We start from the raw sequence: 19,185 nt of genomic DNA, 5'->3' as shown, positions 1-19,185 counted from the left end.
AGTCATTTTTCCGATGAAAAAGGCCTAGATTGGCATGAAGTTAAAATCTACTACCTGATAGCTATGATCAAGACATTAGGACTTTCACACGTTTCTGGTGGGAACATAGATGGTCCAGCCATCTTGAAGAACTTTGGGGCAGTTTCTTACAAAATTGACACACCAGATCGTTCAGATACTGCACTCCAGGTTATTCATAGGAGAAGTCAAAATATTTGCCCATCCGGAGATTTGTATATGGATGTACAGCCTTGCAGTAGCCCCAAACTGCAAGCAGCCAATGTGGACACTGCAGATGAGTGGATAAATAAATTGTGGCATACCCATAACGTAGAACACCACTTAGTAATAAAGGGAATAAATTACCAGTGCCCACAACCACATAAAATAATCTCAAAGACACTGTGCCAAGTGATAAAATCTAAAAAATAAAGAGTACATACTGCGTGAGTCCGTTGACATGAAATTCTACAACAGTCAAACTGATACTAGGGGTGACCTGGGGTGAGGTTCACAATGGGATCGAATGCAGAAGACCGTAAGGAAACTTTGTGGAATAATAAAAAAGTTTCCTATATTGATTGAGATGATGTTTACAAAGGTAAATACACGTGTCAAAATGCACCAAAAGGTACGCTTAAAACAGTTGCATTCTGCTATATGCAAATTATCCCTCAATTAAAGTACTTAAAAATAAAAATACCATTAAAATACCATAAGCACAGTAGAATGAACTTTCAATAATACTATTACTTCTTTTAAAAAAAATTTTTAAGTTTATTTACTTATTTTGAGATAGTGCGAGCGGGGGAGGGGCAGAGAGCGAGAGAGAGAGAGAGAGAGAGGGAGAGGGAGAGAGAGAATCCCAAGCAGGCTCCAGGCTGTCAGTGCAGAGCCTGATGCAGGGCTCAAACTCACGAACTGTGAGATCATGACCTGAACTGAAATCAAGATCCAGACGCTTAACCCACTGAGCCACCCAGGTGCCCCATGGTATTACTTCTATATTCCGTATCAGATTATAAACAGGTTGGGTAAATGGTTGGACTCTGAAGTACAGATTCCTGTAGTAGACTTGAATAAACCGTAAGGAATGAACATGTCACATAATTCACATCTTCTCATCGTATTGTGTTCCAGTAACACGGATGCGGAATGTTTTCATTGGTTGCTAAATCCTTAAGGAGTAAGAACACCATAGCAGTGTCCCAAATCTATCAGTCTCATCCTAGATAAAACATGTTATTGGTTCACAGAGTTTGTGATCCATTTTCCAAACACAGTAAGCCTCCTGGAAAAAAAATTTATTTTTTAATTCTTCGTAGGAACACCAAGTCTCTTTATTATATACGATTTAAATTATTTACCTTTGGCTAATTCTGGGAAGGGGATCTTGAATGATCGAAGTAAAACGTAGGCGAAGCAAAGAAAACTATAGTGGATTGTAGTCTCTAAGGGCAGTTTTGGGGGTTAGAATCTCTGGGTTCAAATCCCAGGTATGTCACTTACAAGTTACATGACCCAAGGCAAATGACTTATTTTCTCCAAGTGTCAGTTTATATACTTGTCAAATGAAAACAAAATACAACCCAATGTTGAATAAGGGTTAAAAGAAACCATACAAATGAAGTAGGCAGTATAACTTTTGGCAAATGGTGGGAGAGGTACTTTTTTGTATGCTAAAGGATTAGGAGACAATGAAGGTTTATTCACAAGAAAAATATGGACAGGAAAGGCTGATAGAGACAATGAGTTCTTCTGATTATGAAAAGACTCATCAGGTTTCAAACGTACCAGAAGCACAACATTTTCACATAACTTTTCTCTCTTTAAAGCACAGATCTATCCTGACTCTCTGAGAAGGCGAGACAGATCAAGAGCAAGGAACTTGGAAGGGCATTTGCCTGATAATTTGCTCCCTGACAGACATCTTTTGACAGGGAGATCAAAGGCTAAAAGGGGAATGCCTGCAAAGGCTTTTTGATAGAGAATGGTCCAGAAATCCTGTAGGGTTTTTAATATCTTTACAGATAAGCTTTCTGTGTCTGGAGATGGAAATCTTCTCAAGTGTGAAGATATCATCAAAATTATATTAATTACCCTAATTAATATAATTATTATATTATATTTTGAGGTTTGGAAAACCCTAATGCCTTGTGAGAAGTTATCTCCAAGTGCTTCTGGTTGTGTTTCTTAAAATCATGTCTTATATCAGTTATTTGTTGACGATTCTGGTTGGCTTTTTCATAAAGAATTTCTCCACTAAAAACTGAGTAGGAAAATGCACCGCATTCTGTTTGTTCAGTTTACCTCAGGGTGACAGGTGGGATGGGCACGGAGTCCTAACACACCTATTACAGTCCACCCAGGGTAAGTGCACACTAACTACAGGCCGGATATCCTAGGGGGAGGGAGGGTGGGAATTAACCACCAGCTGGGAGTTTGAAGTCTTGTCAAAATGTAAATGAGAATATTAACAGAATGTGGGTTTAGTTCCTTCTAGTGTAGCCAGTTCAGCTGGTTACAGCAGGAGTCAACAAACCTCTTCTGAAAAGGGCCAGGCAGTAACTATTTTCAGCTTTGCAGGTCTCTCCTGCAACTACTCCATTCTGGTTTTGTATGCAAACAGCCGGGGGATGCTGTAAACAGGTGAACATGGCTGTGTTCCAATAAAACTATGTATCTACACTGACATTTCAATTGCATTTTCATATCGTTTTCACATGCCATCGAATTCTTTATTTTATTCAACCATGGAAAAGGATAAAAACCATTCTTAGCTCACAGGCCATGCTGTTAGGTAGTGGGTTGGATTCAGCCCATCGGCCATAGATAATCCACCCTTGGGTTGAGTGTCGCTCTCCTAAAAGGCAGAGTCGCCCTTAGGGTTCAGTTTGCCTTCTCCTGCCGAATATTTTGTGCCATGGTTGATACTTCTCCACCTTTCCAATGTGGACCCCCTAATGACAAGTATTTTTTCTTTGTCCTGGGTTTAACGCATGACTCATTTACTTCGTATTATAACCCAAGAAGGAAGGTACCATCATTAATTCAGATTAATAGACCAGATTGGAAGACAAAGGCTCATCAGTGTTAAAAAACTTGCCTAATATTACACAACTAGGAAGATACAGAACTGGTTTCTCAGTTGGATGGGTGGATGTGGATGGCTTATTCATTGTGACCAGTAACACAATTACTAGGAAGCACAATTCATAGCCCTTAATAGATGCGCTCCTGGGGTGGTTGAGGACAAAATCTTTATCGCCATTTATAAAGAAAGGCCTTTCCTGCCTCATGCTTTTCAGTGAAGCTCAGTAAGTCATTCAGAAAACCCCCTTCTAACCATAACATCTAAGGTAAATTTTCCAGGAGTCTGTTGGCAATTTGGATACTGCAAATCTCTTCCCAAAAGCACTTGCCTTGTAACGATGTGGCTATTGGGAAAGAATTTTCCCACTCTCCCAGGAAAAAAAAAAATCTATAGAGCGTAATACAGTTTGTACCCAGGCAGCTCTCGCTTAGAGCTAATTTTTCTTCCAGAACTTTAAATTTGCAGTAAGTACATGCAATTTAGCTGGAGTGGCAGAAAGCTTATAAATCAAACCACATCACTCTCTGGCTAAAATCCCTCCAATGGCTGCATTCTAGAGTTAAAACAAAATCCAAGCTTCTTATAGTGACCTGCCAGGTCCTACATGACCAAACCTTGGCTCACCTGTCAATTCTCATTCATACTCCTCTCTCCCTCTGCTTTGTACTCTCCAGTCACATGGCCCTTTTTCCTCTGCACACACTGTCCCCTTTCCATATGCTGTCCCCTATCCCTGGAATGTTCTCCCTCTCATCTGTGTGTAACTGACTTCTCAGCTTCTGGGTCTCAGTTCATATATTTTCTCCTCAGTGCAGCCTTTCCTAAATACTTGTGTATTGACATTTCATGCCTCATCACCCCAGTGTCTCTCTATCTCACTACCCTGTTTTATTTTCTTTAAAGCACGTGTCACCACGTGAAATAATCTTTCAGTTTGTGCATTTGTGTACTTGTCTGTCACTTTCCACTTATATTCCAGCTCCTAAGATAGCAGGTGCCTTGTGCAGTTCACCTTCTAGTCCTGGGACCTAGTGCAGATATTCAATAAATGTTTGTTGAATGGAGAATGAACGGCTATTCTGGAAAACCAAAGAACTAGGCCTTACTTCACTGTGATGATACAGACTAATTTTAGACTTTGCTCACGTCTTGGGTAGAGCAGACAGACGAGAAAGTTGTGGAGGTCTTCTTGGTCAACAAATGTCAATTCAGATTTATTCTCCTTTCTTGTCCAAACCTCAAATTCATTATTAATGTGCAACCAGTTGACAAGCTTGAGTTTCCTCGACTATGTCTATGACCAAAAAAATGGACAATATATTGCACAATGAGCTCTTGATTTATAAGCCCCCCCAGCAGACATACACATTATTCTGAATACATAATTACATTGCAGGCAGCACATTTTTCACCCAAGATACGGCACATCTAGATAAAAACTGAGTGTGCTCAACTGAGTGCCTTGTCTAAATCTGGGTGTGCAGAATGCATATAACATTAACATTCCATTAAAAAATGAGCTGGGGCGCCTGGGTGGCTCAGTCAGTTAAGCGTCCGACTTCAGCTCAGGTGTCATGATCTCATAGTCCGTGGGTTTGAGCCCCGCGTCAGGTTCTGTGCTGACGGCTCAGAGCCTGGAGCCTGCTTCGGATTCTGTGTCTCCCTCTCTCTCTCTGCCCCTCCCCTGCTCATGCTCCTGCAAAAATAATAAATAAAAACATTAATTTTTTTTTTTTTAACGAGCAAAATGTGAGACATGGCTGTAAAGAGGCGCTCACATCGTCTGATGAAAATGGCAGAAGCACAGCAAGGAGGCCCTGGCTTCCTCGGGGCATTAAGGTATGTGTCAAAGCTACTGAGGTCTTAGGCTTCCGTTGACTTTTCAGAGGCAATGAGGACACGTACTGTTTGGTTACTGAAAGCACACAATGATCCAGTAGTTAAGAGAAGCGTCTGTTAAGTCAGACAGTCCTGGGCTAATATTTAATAGCTGTGAAACTTGGGTCAAATCCCTTACCCTCTCTGAGACCCAGTTTTCTCAACTGCAAAAAAGGGGAGAGCAATACTATGTATCTCACAGGATTAGAGACAACGCAGGGAAAGCATGGCACCATGGCACCATGATACGTGTTTAGGTAATATTAAGTACCAATAACTCTGTAGTTGCTGCACCCTCAAAATCACTAAAGTCATCTACTGTCCTGGTGAAGCGATATTCCAATGAAAGAAGATCTGGGTTTCAGCTTCAGTCTGCTGGTTCCCGGAAGTGTTACTTGGGCAGGTTTCCCGCCCTCTGTGGGTTTGAATGCAGCATCTGTTGGTTCAGTCTGTGAAACCGGTCTGCCACCAAGTATTTTCAGAGCATCCATGCTCGCAAAACCCAACTTTTTGTAATGTCACCTGATCGGTTGCCCTCTGTTTTCGGAGAAGAGCAGCGCTACCCCCTGCTTCGTGCAGTGGGATTTAAATTTAAAAGCACAAGATTTGTTTCTCAGTGAGATAACAATGCAGTTTGGAACATGGGACAAATATGACACAGCTAACAGGATGAGGGAATCTAGGAAAGCAAATAAGAAGTCACTTGAAACGTGCTGTGCTGTGCTTTGCATAGAGAGAGGGGAAACTGAGGAAGTCTCGAAGAGTTCCGGAGGACTTTCTGTACATAGCAACATTTGAGCCATGAAAGGTGTAGGGTTCAGGTAGAATGAGGGCAAAGTAAAATACACTCAGGAGTGAGGGGACGTTATTACCAAAATTTAAATGCATTTATCCTATAGAGAGACAAGTAATGCAGATATAGCCAGTCTTAATAATGCAATTGACAATGACACCAGTTTTCAGTGGGGTCAAGTTTAATGCCTGCACCGATGGCAAGTAAGGTCAGAAACAAAATATTCACCGGACACCCTACTGAGCTTATTACTTCTAGCATTATCTCATGTAATCTTTTCAACAACCGGATTCTTCGGGAGTCTTTTGGTTGTGAGTGGCAGACTTTCAATACAAGCTAGCGTAAGCATAAAAGGAAATGTATTGACTCTCATAACTAAGACTCTCCTGGAGCTGAGTTTGTGTCCAGCTGGATGGAGGGCCCAGACAATGCCATTAGGACTCTGTCTTTTTTCTCTACCTCAGGCCGACTTTCTCTCTGAGGCAGAAAAGATGGACTCCCGCAGATTCATACTCACCGCGTACTAACGTTGCTGGCCCAGGGGAAAGAAATTGCCTTTAGAGGCATCTTCAGGAGAAAGGTTCCACGGAGGGTTCTGATTGGCCCAATTTGAGTCCCATGCTCATCCCTGAGCCAATCGCTGAGAACAGAGACATGGTGTACAATGATTGGTCAGACCGGAGTCTGCCGCTGTGCTATTACAGTATATTAAAAATATATATATTTGATCTTCATCCCTGGTTCCTGACACAGAGCCCCTTGGAATTTCCTGAGTGATAGGTGTGAGAGGAAGGTCTTCTTATTCGTAATAAGTCTCTTTCAACCATACCTGGGCTTATGTTAATGAGATAACTGGTGGCTAGAAGCCCTCAGATAGCTTCAGGATGGGGCTAGTTGCCAGAGGGAACCAATCATGTGATTAGAAGGTTGGATCTTTCAGCCCCAGTTCAGATCTCCAGGGTTAGGAGAAACGCTAGGGATTGAGTAGCCGGTGATATAATCAATCATGCCTATGTGATGGAACTTGCGTTAAAACCCTAGACAAAGGGGTTCAGAGAACTTCTGAATGGTGAGTGCATCCACATCCCAGTCAGGTGGTGTGGTTCAAACTTCATGGGCACAGAAGCTCTCATGTTCAGGATCCTTCTAGGCCTCACTCTATGTACCTCTTATGTTCTTATCTGGCTGTTCATTTGTATCTTTTATAATTTCCTTTATAATAAATGATAATGGTAGGTAAAGTATTCTCTGAGTTTCCTGAGCTCTTACAGCAAATTATCAAACCTGAGGCAGGGGTCATGGGATCCCCCCAGTCTGGAGTCAAGTCAGGCGAAAGTGTGGGTAACCTGAGAACTCACTGCTTGCGATTGGTGTCTGAAGTAGGAACAGTTTGGTGGGCCTGCGCCTTTAACCTGTAGGGTCTGTGCTAACTCTGTCTAGTTACTGCCCAAACTGGAGAATTGTTTGATATGGAAAACCCACACATTTGGTGCCAGAAGTATTGTGAGTAAAAGCATATTGTAGTATCCACTTACATGAATGAGGGCACGTTGATTTACAGTGGATTCCACTGCACAAGTTCTCCATAGTGAAAGAGGGACCCTATTGGCACAACAGGATTGGGAAGAAGCTCTAGGCAGGCAAAGACAACAGATGTCACAGCAGATGCCATGGCATCAATGTTCCAAATCGTTGCTAGCCCCCTTTTGCAGATGAGGAAACAGAGGCTTGAAGTGGATCAGAGAGGCAAGAGGTCCTAAAACCAGGAATGCACCTAAGTTTCTCTGCCTTCAGAACCTGTGCTTGTCACCGACATGTCCAGTGGTGGTTATAGCGCCTGGTGGCTATTTCTCAGCACCGTGGCCTCCTATTGTTCTTAATTTTTTCGAAACCCCAAGAAGTTTCCATCATGTAGTAAATTTCTGTCATACTTTTGCTTTCCTCTCAGAACTTTCTCCCTCTGTTTGAGGAATTTGCTAAACACAGGGCTCAGCCCTGACTGGAGAGGCTGAAGATGCCAGAAAGTCAGCTAGGGCACAGCTAGGGCACAGGCACATGAGCTACCTCGAACATGTGCTCACCCGGACTTTGAATGGGAGCTAGTGGCCGGAGGCCCCTCGCTGGCAATGGGGCTGGTTGTAACAAGGTTGTGTTCTCAGGGAGAGCGCTTGCTAACACTGGACTCCCTCACCAGTGACTGGCCTGATCGTGACAGCAAGTGGGGTATTAACAGATCTGCTGTGTGAATTTAGGTGCTGTTTCTGACCAGTTAGCTGCTGAGTCCATTGTCCAGCTTTCCTGGTGATCAGGAGCCACCCAACTTCCTTCTAATGAATAATTTTCTGCTTCAATGAACCAGACTTAGTTTCTGGCAACTCAGAGCCCTCTCTGATATACACACATCCAGAGAGAATGGCTTGGCTTCTTACTCTCTCCTCTGGTGCCAAAGGACTAGAACTTTTCTGAATACAGTTAATTATTTGTGTTGTCTTAATAGTTCCTCCCGCCTCTCCTTTTTCCTTTTCTGCCCTCCCAACATTTTCTAGAGACCTTGATATTCTAGGATAAAATTCTGTGCCTTTGGGAACACGGCAGCTTCCCTCCTATCTGTCCTGGCCTCCTCCGGCTCTTGTGAGATCACCTGCTTTGTTTTAATTCCCTCCCTCATTTCTCTCTCTTCTGGGAGCGCCTCTTTTCTTCCATGCTCCCAACCCTTTCATTCTAGTTAAAGTGTCTTTAAAAAAAAAAACTGTAATTAAAAATAACTTTGAATCTGACTTCCCCAAGTTCAAGTACAAACCCATAGGCACAGACCTGGCCTTGAACACCTTCAGGAACTCAACCCCAACCTCATTAGAAGGGATGTCACTTGGATCAGCGGCTGTCCTCCCTGGAGAATGAAAATGGATTCTCTTTTAGATAGAGGTTTGCTCCCAATAAATATGGAAGCTTTGGGGCCAAAGCCTCTGAGAGAAGCTTGCAGGTGCCCTGACCAACTTTGTAATGGACTTGACCTGAAACGGTGTGTTTATTTGCTGTTTCCTGAAATAAGCACTGCTCAGCTTCAGGGAGTTGCTTCAGGTGATGTGAGCCAGCCAGAGAAGGCAGGGCAGAACTGTTTTTAAGGGAGATTTCAGGGTACATTTGTACTTCACCCTCACCACCGAGTATATCCCCCTAAGCTTGGATGCTCTGAAAGCCAGGCTTAATTGGGGCTCTTTAACATAATTTAATGCTTTTTTTTAAGAAGAAAGATAAAAAGTTGTCCAGAAGGGAATATTGAGCTCAAGGTATTTAAAGAAATTATTCTTTGAGGATACAGATAACTATCTCAGCCTCCACAATTCATTTAATAAAATGAGATTAGCATTTCAATATAATACTTGGTTTTTTTTCTTCCTATTTCACTTCTACTCTGTTTTTTAAGAACAAAAAGGGGTGAGGGAGATGCGGAAAATAGAAAACGGAAGCAGTAACCTCATGCTAGTGAATGATGGGAAGCAGTCTCTAGTTCTTAAACCAGAGGCCTGCAGACCACCCCCCCCCAACCTCTGCTACCCAGACAATTAGCTTTCTCATTTCTGTTAGCAGTGGAATCAAAGATCCTCCAGTTGTACAAGCAACAGTAGGACATAAGTTTGCAAGTCAGACATCTGGAATGCACACTTTTGAGAGACACTGAGCACTTACTGTGGGCCAAGCTCAATGTTAGGTACTATGGAAATGGGAAAAAATCTTACCTTTAACTGGAAGGAGCTTCCAGTTACAAAGAGAGACAGGGAGTAGATCGGGCTTCATTTCACAATAAGTTTAATAACTCCCACTTACTGAGCACTTACTTGTCTTATGCCAGAGACTCTGCTAGATACTTTGTACATCATTTTATTTAATACTGCCCAAAGCCCTATAACACATGCTGCCATTATCGCCATCTTGCAGCTAAGGAAACTGAGGCTCCAGGCAGACAAGCGCCTTCTCCCAGGTCCTAGAGCTGCTAGTACATCTGAAAGCTTGAGTTCTAATTCATGTGGGTCTAAGAGTAAAGTCTGTGTTCTCTCTATTAAACTCCCATTGGATGCCTGAAACCAGATTTGGATCTTTAGATTAATAAAAGATAGATGCTGCCCTCTGGGTGTTTATATTATAGTAGAGAGGAATAAGGCAAGAATGCAAAATGCTGGAACATAGAGTAAAACCTCGTGTGATAGGACTGTGTAAAGGAGTGAGGTGTGAATCTTCAAAGGAAGGAAATATGACGTCTGAGAAAATGATACTGGAGTTGTGTCAAATGGTAAGGGGGGTTCTTCAGACAGAGCTGGGTATCTGACAACCCCCAAAAGCTCAGATTTCCACCTAGAAATGGTTTTAAAGCAAGCCAGATTATCAAACGTTCACCACTCTTCCTCCCCGCTTGTCAGGGTCATAGTGACATTGCACAAGGTGCTGATGAAAAGCAGGAGCCTGGAGAAGCAGATCGGGTAGGACCTCCAACAGCAGTGCCCGCTCCATTTCTGTGCGAGCTGAGGCAATGTCAGCAAGTAGGCGATTCAAAGAAAACACAGAAAAACATTTCTTGTCTTTTTCCTCTTAGGTGTGACTCCCCCGATATCACATAGGACACACGTTCTCATAGGGAACAACTGTGTCCTTTAGCAGACACAGGTGTTGTCCCATCTAGCAAGCCCATTCCTGCTGAAGAAGCTATTGGATCTCTGATTCGAGTGTAAGACATTTGCAGACAGGACAAGGAGGTTGCCTGCAGGTTCCTGCACTCTGCCTCTGAATAGGCTGCTGGTGATTCTTTTCTGTTCTGAAAGTCACAGCAGTTGTAGACTTTGCATAACATTGCATTCGTAGAACCTAAGAACTCAGAGGTTTTGTCCTGTAATTGTCTAGGTTTCTAGCCAATCTTTTTTTTTTTTTTAGTTTTATTTATTTTGAGAGACAGAGACAGTGCAAGTGGGGAGGAGCAAAGAGAGAGGGAAACAGAATCCCAAGCAGGCTCCATGCTGTCAGCACAGAGTCCAATGCGCAGCTTGAACTCTCGAACCATGAGATCATAACCTGAGCTGAAACCAAGAGGCATACGCTTAACTCACTGAGCCACCCAGGCACCCCTATCCACTCTTACCCCAACCAGTGTGGGTTTGTTGGAAAAATAAAAGTAATATTCATCATTGCATCATCACTTAACCATGTAGATATTCATTGCTCTTACATACAATTATAATTAGTAAAATAGGAATTTCCTCTGCATCAGTAGGAATGGGCACAGCATGGCTATGGACAGTCAGCCTCTCCTTTGCTCTTACCACCTGCTGCAGAGTCAAGGGTGGGTGTCATATTTGGGCACGGGATGCAAGTGTCAAAATAGAATTTGGAGGCTGGAGCTCTCATGGTGAGCTGACTTGTAGGATCCCTGCCACGAGTGACTCCCAACAGTTTCTTGGTTTGAGTCAGATTTACAATTTCTTCAGAATGATCTCTAGAAAATTATTCATTGAGAAGTCTCAACATGCTATACACTTGCTTTGCGAGTACCAAGAAGGAGGGTGTGGTTTTGAAGCAGCAGGGAAAAAAACTTGAGCTTGACTGCTGCCATCTGCTCTCTAGATCAATGCCACAAGATCTTGCAGGAGGAAAGGAGTTAAGGCTACCAAAAAATTAGAGGGATTGAACCGGGGAAATACCACCCTGCATCCTATCTGAGACTTGCCCTGGTAATGTTTTAGATGGACAGCCAGAGCCACCCCCATAGACACAAAAACAGGGAGGATGTTCCAACCTAGCTGTGGCATTTCACATGGTAATGCCATAGTCATGGGTAAATATGTGGGCACAGTAAGTGTTTAAAGCAGGCCATGAGGACTACCAGGGGCCCCTTTTCATCTAGCACAGTGAACAAGTTGTTCATTACTTCTAAAGCAAATTTCCCCAGAGTTATGCAGGCTACCTTGTACCTGGATGAAGACATATGCTCAGAACCTTGCTCAAAAAAATCCCTCTGCATTCAACAATAAATTGAATGAATGAATGGAGTGAATGAATGAATGAGAATGAATGCCTTCCACATCCCCATTTCTCACTCACTCTTCATCCTTAGAAGGTTCTTCAGAATAAAGGACCCTGACTATACTGGATTTTAGTGGACCCTTTCAAGCAATCAACCACCAAGTATAACAGCAGCCAGTCAATTAATTAAGGGACAAACCAAGCACAGATTCATCAAAGCCACTATTTTGCTTCCTAATTAGTACTCATAATCACTTTGCTGGGTTTTTTCCTCCAAATTCATCAAGGTCTGATTTAATTGTCACAAAAACCTGAATAGAAAATTAAAATTGTTAGGCGTTCCAGGCATTCTGGTTGAAAGTAGGAATGATGAGGCTTGCCTTCCTACATGGTACATGATGGTCAAAATTTCTGATTGTTTTTGGATTTTTGTTTTCAATTCCTATGGCCTAGATTTCTAAGTCATAAACTTGGGGGGAGGGTTGTGGGGGAGCCATTCTTTTTCCTTTCTATGAATACATGGATTTTCCCCCAATTTCTGCTGGAGCATGGTGGGTGGCTACTGTGGGCATTGCTGGCCTAGGTTTTCAAAGGCCACTTATTTTGTGAGAGCTTCTGGATAAAATGCAGCTGCCCCTCATTGAACGACTCTATTAGACTATATAATGGTGAGTGTGTAAATTGATCATTTGACATCATGAATAGAAAATTATAGATGAATGCCTTTGGTTCTTTTTGTCTCTTAGAAGAGAAAAATGGAAAATTTAGAAAGATACAGTTTCTGTTTCCAAACATTCTCTTGGATTCATCCACCCTTCTCCATCACTGCTTTTAGGTACCAAGATCTCCCTTACCTGGTGAAGTGCGAGAACTTCTTACCTCCTTTCTCTGCTCCCATTCCAATTGCCTTCCTGTCCCCCAATCCATTCTTTATTCTGAAGCCAAGGTGACCCTTCACAATCTAAATAATGATCATGTCTCTCTTGTGCTGAAATGCCTTCTGTGCCTACCTGTGGTATTTAGGACAAAAGCTCAAGTCCTTACGGTCTAAAATGCCCTGATATATACCTTGTGACTTCTCTGGCCCCACACTACTCTTCTGACTTACCTCCATTCCTTACCAAAAAATGCACAAGTGTGGGTACACATACGCATACGTGCACACACAGCTTTCACCCATGGCCAGTCGTAGAGGGAGGGGAAAGATGGGGGGAAAAGGCTTTCAAAAATGCCTTTTCTTCTGTCTCTCATGCTCTTCCTTACATTTTTTTCTCTTCAAAACTCAGGTGCACATTATTAGAATAATCATAATCCTCAGCTCACAAAACACTCTTTACATTGGTACTAGTTAGGAAATTAGAATACCTACAATAACTTATATTTACTCATGAGATTCTCCACTGTCCTAATCTCTTTCCCTCCATCCAAAGGAAACCATCAGAATCTTGAGTTGATCTTTCCTCTCTCCCCCACCCCCCCTCTCTTCTTCCTTCCATTTCTTCTTCTTCCTTTCTTTCTGTCATACTGGTGTATTCTTAAAATGTATATTTTTAAATTATAGTTTATTTTCTTTCTAAAAGTGCTATCATGATGTATATAATTTGTAATTTTTCTTTTTTTTTACTTTTTTCATTCAACACTATATATATATATATAAATGTTTATTCATTTTTGAGAGACAGAGTGCGAGCAGGTGAGGGACAGAGAGAGAGGGAGACACAGAATCTGAAGCAGGCTCCAGGCTCTGAGCTGTCAACCCAGAGCCCGATGAGGGGCTCAAACTCATGAACCACAAGATTATGACCTGAACTGAAGTCAGATGCTTAATCAACTGAGCCACCCAGGTGCCCCAACACTATATTGTTAAGATTCACTCATTTGGGTGTAAATACCTATACTGCACTCACTTTGGCTGCCATTTCTGTTGAATGAGTGCTCTTAGGTACCAAGATCTCCCTTATCTGGTGAAGTGCAAGAACTTCTTACCTCCTTTCTCTGCTCCCATTCCTACTACCTTCCTATCCCCCAGTCCATTCTTTATTCTGAAGCCAAGGTGACCCTTTACAATCTAAATATGATCATGTCTCTCTTGGGCTGAAATGCCTTCTGTGCCTACCTGTGCTATTTAGGACACAATGAATTTATATATTCTCCTGTCAGTGGGCATTTGGGCTACTTCCAAGATTTTGTTGTTACACGGTTAGGGCCACTGTGAGTGTTTTCATATGGGTTTCCTGTTGTGCAAAACTTTCTCTTTGGTATATATCCTAGGAGGGTAATTGTGCTGAGTCGTAGGTATGTGAATGTTGACTTTATGCTATAATGGCGGTTACCCAAAGTTACTCCACTAATTCATACTCCATAGCAATGTATGAACGATCCCTGGTCCCACTCTCCATTGGCACAAATTAACAAGTTCAACAATACATAGAATCTTTGGTGCTATTGCAGTAGTATAAAATTTGTATCTTACTATGATCTTCATTTGTATTTCCTGATCACCAAAAAGGGTGTATTCTTACTATTTGTCCTTATGTTAAATCCTATTCAAGCCTCAGGTTCAACTTAAATGTACTTCTTCACATTGGCCTTCTTAAATTTTTCCCTCACTGATCCAAGTCAGTTCTCTCAACTTTCTGTATTCTGGGCATCTATGGGCAATTTTGTTGTAATGGGGACATCTCAATACTGTCTTCTTTGTCAGGAAAAGACCCTTTACACTTCAGGTAGCCTCAAATGTATGATGAATAAGTAACATGAATTGATGTGGTCAAATAAATGTCAGATATGGGAAAACCCATAGAAATTATTTAATCAGATCCCCTTGTGTTGATTTGAAAGTCGAAAAAAACCCAATTCAAACTGCCTTTAGAACGAGAGAAGCGTTCATCAACCCATGTAACTGGCCTTTCCAGAGGCTGAGATTCAGGTCTGGTTGGATCAAGTCATTCCTATAGAATTACCAGGACTCTGTCTCTTTTACCATCACACGGTTTTGTTTTTCTTTGTCTATCTGTGTTCTCTCCTCTTGTGGTTGGCTGTTTTCTGCTGCCAGGCAGGATGGTCCTGGTGTCTTCAACTTCACATTGCCAATTTTGTAGCTGCGGAAGGTAGAAGAGTTCCCTCTCAGTATTCGCTTAATAATACCAGGAAATCATAATAGTAAGTAGCATAGCCAACTTTCATTGGGTACTTGCTTTGTGCTCCTGGCTTTGTACTTACCCTTCCATGAAGTTACACAATTCCTTGAGAATTGCTGTTATCATCTCTGCTGAGAAAGTGGAGATCCGGCGGCGTTAAGGACGCTATCCAAGTTGACACAGCTTACAAGTGACAAAGCAAATTTAGAACCCAGACAGTCTTATTGGCTCTGCTGGAGTCAGATTTCCTGAAATCCTCACTGGCCGGGGCGTGGGCCGCCATGCTTGACCCGGCCCTTGTCTCGGGTGCGCCCTCAAGTCAAGGGTGAGTGTGTGAAGAGAGTTTCCCCAAAACAAAAGGGATAGTACCCAAAACAAAGGAGATAAGCGTACATTCTGGGAAGACAAAACAACAATATCTACCACAGCCCATGACACCCCTTCTGTGATAGACAAGGAAATGCTCTCTGGAGAGAGGAAACGTCTTTTTCAGGGTTGAGAGCCATGGGAAGGTTATAGTCAAGATACAAAGCTGGACACTCCGATTCTTACACACGCTTTCTCCTCCGGGCTCCAGCTGCCTTGCAGAAGAGTAGAGCATGCGTTTCCGAGGCCGCAAGTATGAGAGAACCCTCCCACCTTCAGGGCTTTCTGCACAGGGCCGGCAGTCCATCAGCTGAGGGTGCTGGTCTGAATTAACTGTGAAGGGTCTACAACACACAATTTGAAGAGGCTATTTCCCAGCTCCTACCCTGAAGTGTCTGTGAAAGCTTTAACGATTTCCCACTGCTTCCATGGTGACAGCAAGAGGGCTGGCCGTCCAGTACACGCGTGGAAGTAGGCGGGGGTGCAGCTCCACTGCCTGCCTGAGCAGATACCCGACACATTGCTGTGCCTGTCACTTACCATTTCAGATGGATCCATGTTTCCCGGCATCAAACTAGATTGAATTTCCATTAAAAAAAAAAAAAAAGAGAGAGAGAGAGAGTAATTCCTTCCTCGGCTTGTCAGAAGCCCTGCCTGAAGTTCGCAGCAAATGTAATCTGCTCTACACACGGGCATTTCCCTTTGATACATGTAGTAGTTGATAAAGACAGTGATTCACTTCGGGTCTCCTGTCCCTCTCCACGTCGCACTCTTCCTCCCACTTCCAAATTCTTTATACTAACCGCGAAGGCACCCCTGGCCCACACAGGTTACTCTGATAGAGGAAGGGCCTGGGACCCCTTTCTATGTTGGGTCTAAGAATCTTGAGCACAGAAACTACCCCCACAGTTGAGGTCTCCAGTTGAGCAACCTCCCCGTTAGCGAAGAGTCCACCTCTGGCTTTCTGGTGGGCTCAGAGAATCCTGTCCTTGGAAGAACATGGGGTGTGTGTGCAATGAACAGGAAGATCCTTGGCTGGAAAGCCAGGGGACCTAACTTCTAATACTGGCACTGCCTCCTTTGTCTTGTTCTTCTCAGTCTCTAAGCTTCTGATTCTCATCTGTATGGTGGAGCAATGCTTGAACACAAAGGGCATAGGAGGCAAGCATCAAGGCCCTATAAATGTAAAAGTGTGGGTTTGTAAATTGTGTGTGTCAGCCTGGCCTGAGGAAATTTATGGCATGTCATACCGATCTTTGTTTGAGCCGAGAAAACATTTTCCAAAGGACAAAACTTGCAAATGTTTTGGTTTTCAGTTTGGGTTCCATGCTAGCCTTTCTGAGTAATCTGCATCATATTATATATTCCTCCAGATCCAATCCCCAAGGGGAAGCCTCTATAACACCAACAGCCTCAAACACTGATATTTGTTACATTGTTTTAAAATAAGGCATCAGTTAGCTGGTAACAGTGAGCTTTTAGGATTAACTCCCTTTCCTCATTTACACCCAATTCCTTGTGAAAACCACCAGTGGAAAGATTTATGACTGAAGATGTCCCGTGAGAAGATTTACTCTGAAAGTTCAGGGTTGGGGCAGATGCTGACAAAGTCACAATACTGATTCTGAGTAAGGACTCAGCTTGTAAAGGAGTTTTCAGCATGAATAAATCCATATTCCATGAGGGCCAACAAAACTGTTCTAAACTGCAGCTCTATTTCATATGGCAGTATTCACACAAGACCCCACCCACAGGCATGTTGACGGGGCTGCAGTGAACAGCAGACTTGACATTCATTCATCCCACAGCAATTATTTTCTGAGTATGTCCATACTATGTGCCAGGGTCTGTGTTAGGCTCTGGGCCAGGAACACCGAACAACACAGATAAGGTCTGCTCATTGGGAAATGTGGTAGGATGCATAACGGGCCTCCGGGGATGTGTCCTAATTCTTGGAATGTTCAAATGTTACCATATAGAGCGAAGGGGATTTTGCAGATGTGATTAAGTTAAGGATCCTCGGCCAAAGAGAGCATCCTTATTATCCACTGGGCTTAATGTAGTCACAAGGGTCCTTTGCAGAGGGAGGCAGGAGATAAGAACCATTTGTGGGAGACAGGACAATGAAAGCAAGAGAGGGAAATGATCTGAGAATGTGGCCGTGAGTCAAGGAATGCAGGTGACTTCTAGAAGAAGACAAGAAAATGAATTCTTCCTTGAAGTCTACAGAAGGAATGCAGCCCTCGGGACAGCCCGATTTTAGACTTCTGGCTTCCAGAACTGTAAAAGAATACATGCATTTGTGTTGTGTTAAGCCATCAAGGTTGTGGTCCTCTGTTATAGAGCAATAGCAGACTGATACAGGAGCTTACATTTCATCTGAGAGCAACAGGTAAGATAGCACATTGGTGTTTCCCAACAGGGGCGCCACTGGCACTTTGGGTGGTTTTTGTGGTTCAGAATCATTCAGGCTTTGCTGGACAGTTAGCATTCTTTAGCTCCATCCACTAAATGCCAGTGGTGGTCTTCTATTAGTAGGTCAATCAAAACTCTCCCCACACATGTTCAAACACTGCCTCAGGTGGTGATATTGACCCAGGCTGAGCACCACTGATGTGGATCACAGAAAGTGGCAAGAGGACCCTGAGGTGAGAGATGTCACACAGAGACTGGAGTTTGGGCACAACCGTCAGCTGAGAGTGCTCTAGGAGGCCTCCAAAGACGTGGGAACCAAGCTGGGGCTGCATGATGGGAAGGATGCAGCCTAGTGAACATCTGGGGAAGAGTGTTAAAAGTCCAGGAAATGTGTGCAAAGGTCCTGAGGCAAGAACACGTGGTGTGTGTTGGGAAGGCAGTGCAGTGGTCAGAATGTTTATGTCTCTCTCTCTAAATTCATATGTTGACTCCTAACCCTCAAAGTGATGGCATTAGGCTGTGGGGCTTTGGAGAAGGTTATGAAATCGTGAGGGCACAGCTCTCATGAGAGGGGTTAGAGAGACCGCAGAGATCTCCTTTGCCCCTTCTTCTTCTTTTTTTTTTTTAATAATTTTATTTATGTATTTATTTTGAAAGAGAGAGAGTATGTGAGCAGGGGAGGGGCAGAGAGAGAAGGAAAGAGAACGAATCCCAAGCAGGCCCTGCTCCCCCAATGCCGATCCTGATGTGGGGCTCGAACCCACAAACTGTGAGATCATGATCTGAGCCAAAACCAAGAGTCAGTCACTTTACCTCCTGAGCTACCCAGCCATCCCTCCCTTGCCCCTTCATGAGGAAGGGGCATAATGGCCATTCAAGAGGAAGCGGATTCTAACCAGACACAGAATCTGCTGGCACGGTGATCTTGGACTTCGCGGCCTCCAGAACTATGAGACATAAATGTTTGTTATTTATAAGCCATGTAGTTTGTGGTATCTAGCAGCCCTAAAGGACTGAGATAAGTAGGTTGCCAGAAACAAGGGGAGGGAGTTGGGAGGTGAGACTAGGAAGAGGCAGAGCCTTGTGTAAGGCTAGCGAGTTGTGCCAAGGCATCTGGCTTTTATTCAAGAGACAAATGAATTCAAAGCGATCTGTTATCAGTGCAAGACCTATTTACTTCATGTGTTCATTGGATAGTTGGCTTTATGCACGAATTATGATGGATTGCAAGCAAAGTTAAACTAAAGGAAAGAAAGGAAGTAAATGAAACGAGAAAAGAAAAAGAAAAATGAAAGAACAAAGAAAGAGAAGAAAAAAGGTGAAGTAGTTTTTTTTGGGGGGGGGTTCTTTCAAGAGTAATATTTACGATATTGCTCAAAATGTTTTCTTATGTCGTAGAGGGCTTTGCAAAATATTTTTAATGTATGTTATCTCCCATATCTCACGAAGTCTACGAGAGTTGTTTCCATTGTCCATAGGAGGAACCC

Source organism: Acinonyx jubatus, chromosome A1, assembly GCF_027475565.1.
Source record: "Acinonyx jubatus isolate Ajub_Pintada_27869175 chromosome A1, VMU_Ajub_asm_v1.0, whole genome shotgun sequence".
Classification (NCBI taxonomy): Eukaryota; Metazoa; Chordata; class Mammalia; order Carnivora; family Felidae; genus Acinonyx; species Acinonyx jubatus.
This window is presented reverse-complemented; position numbering follows the sequence as displayed.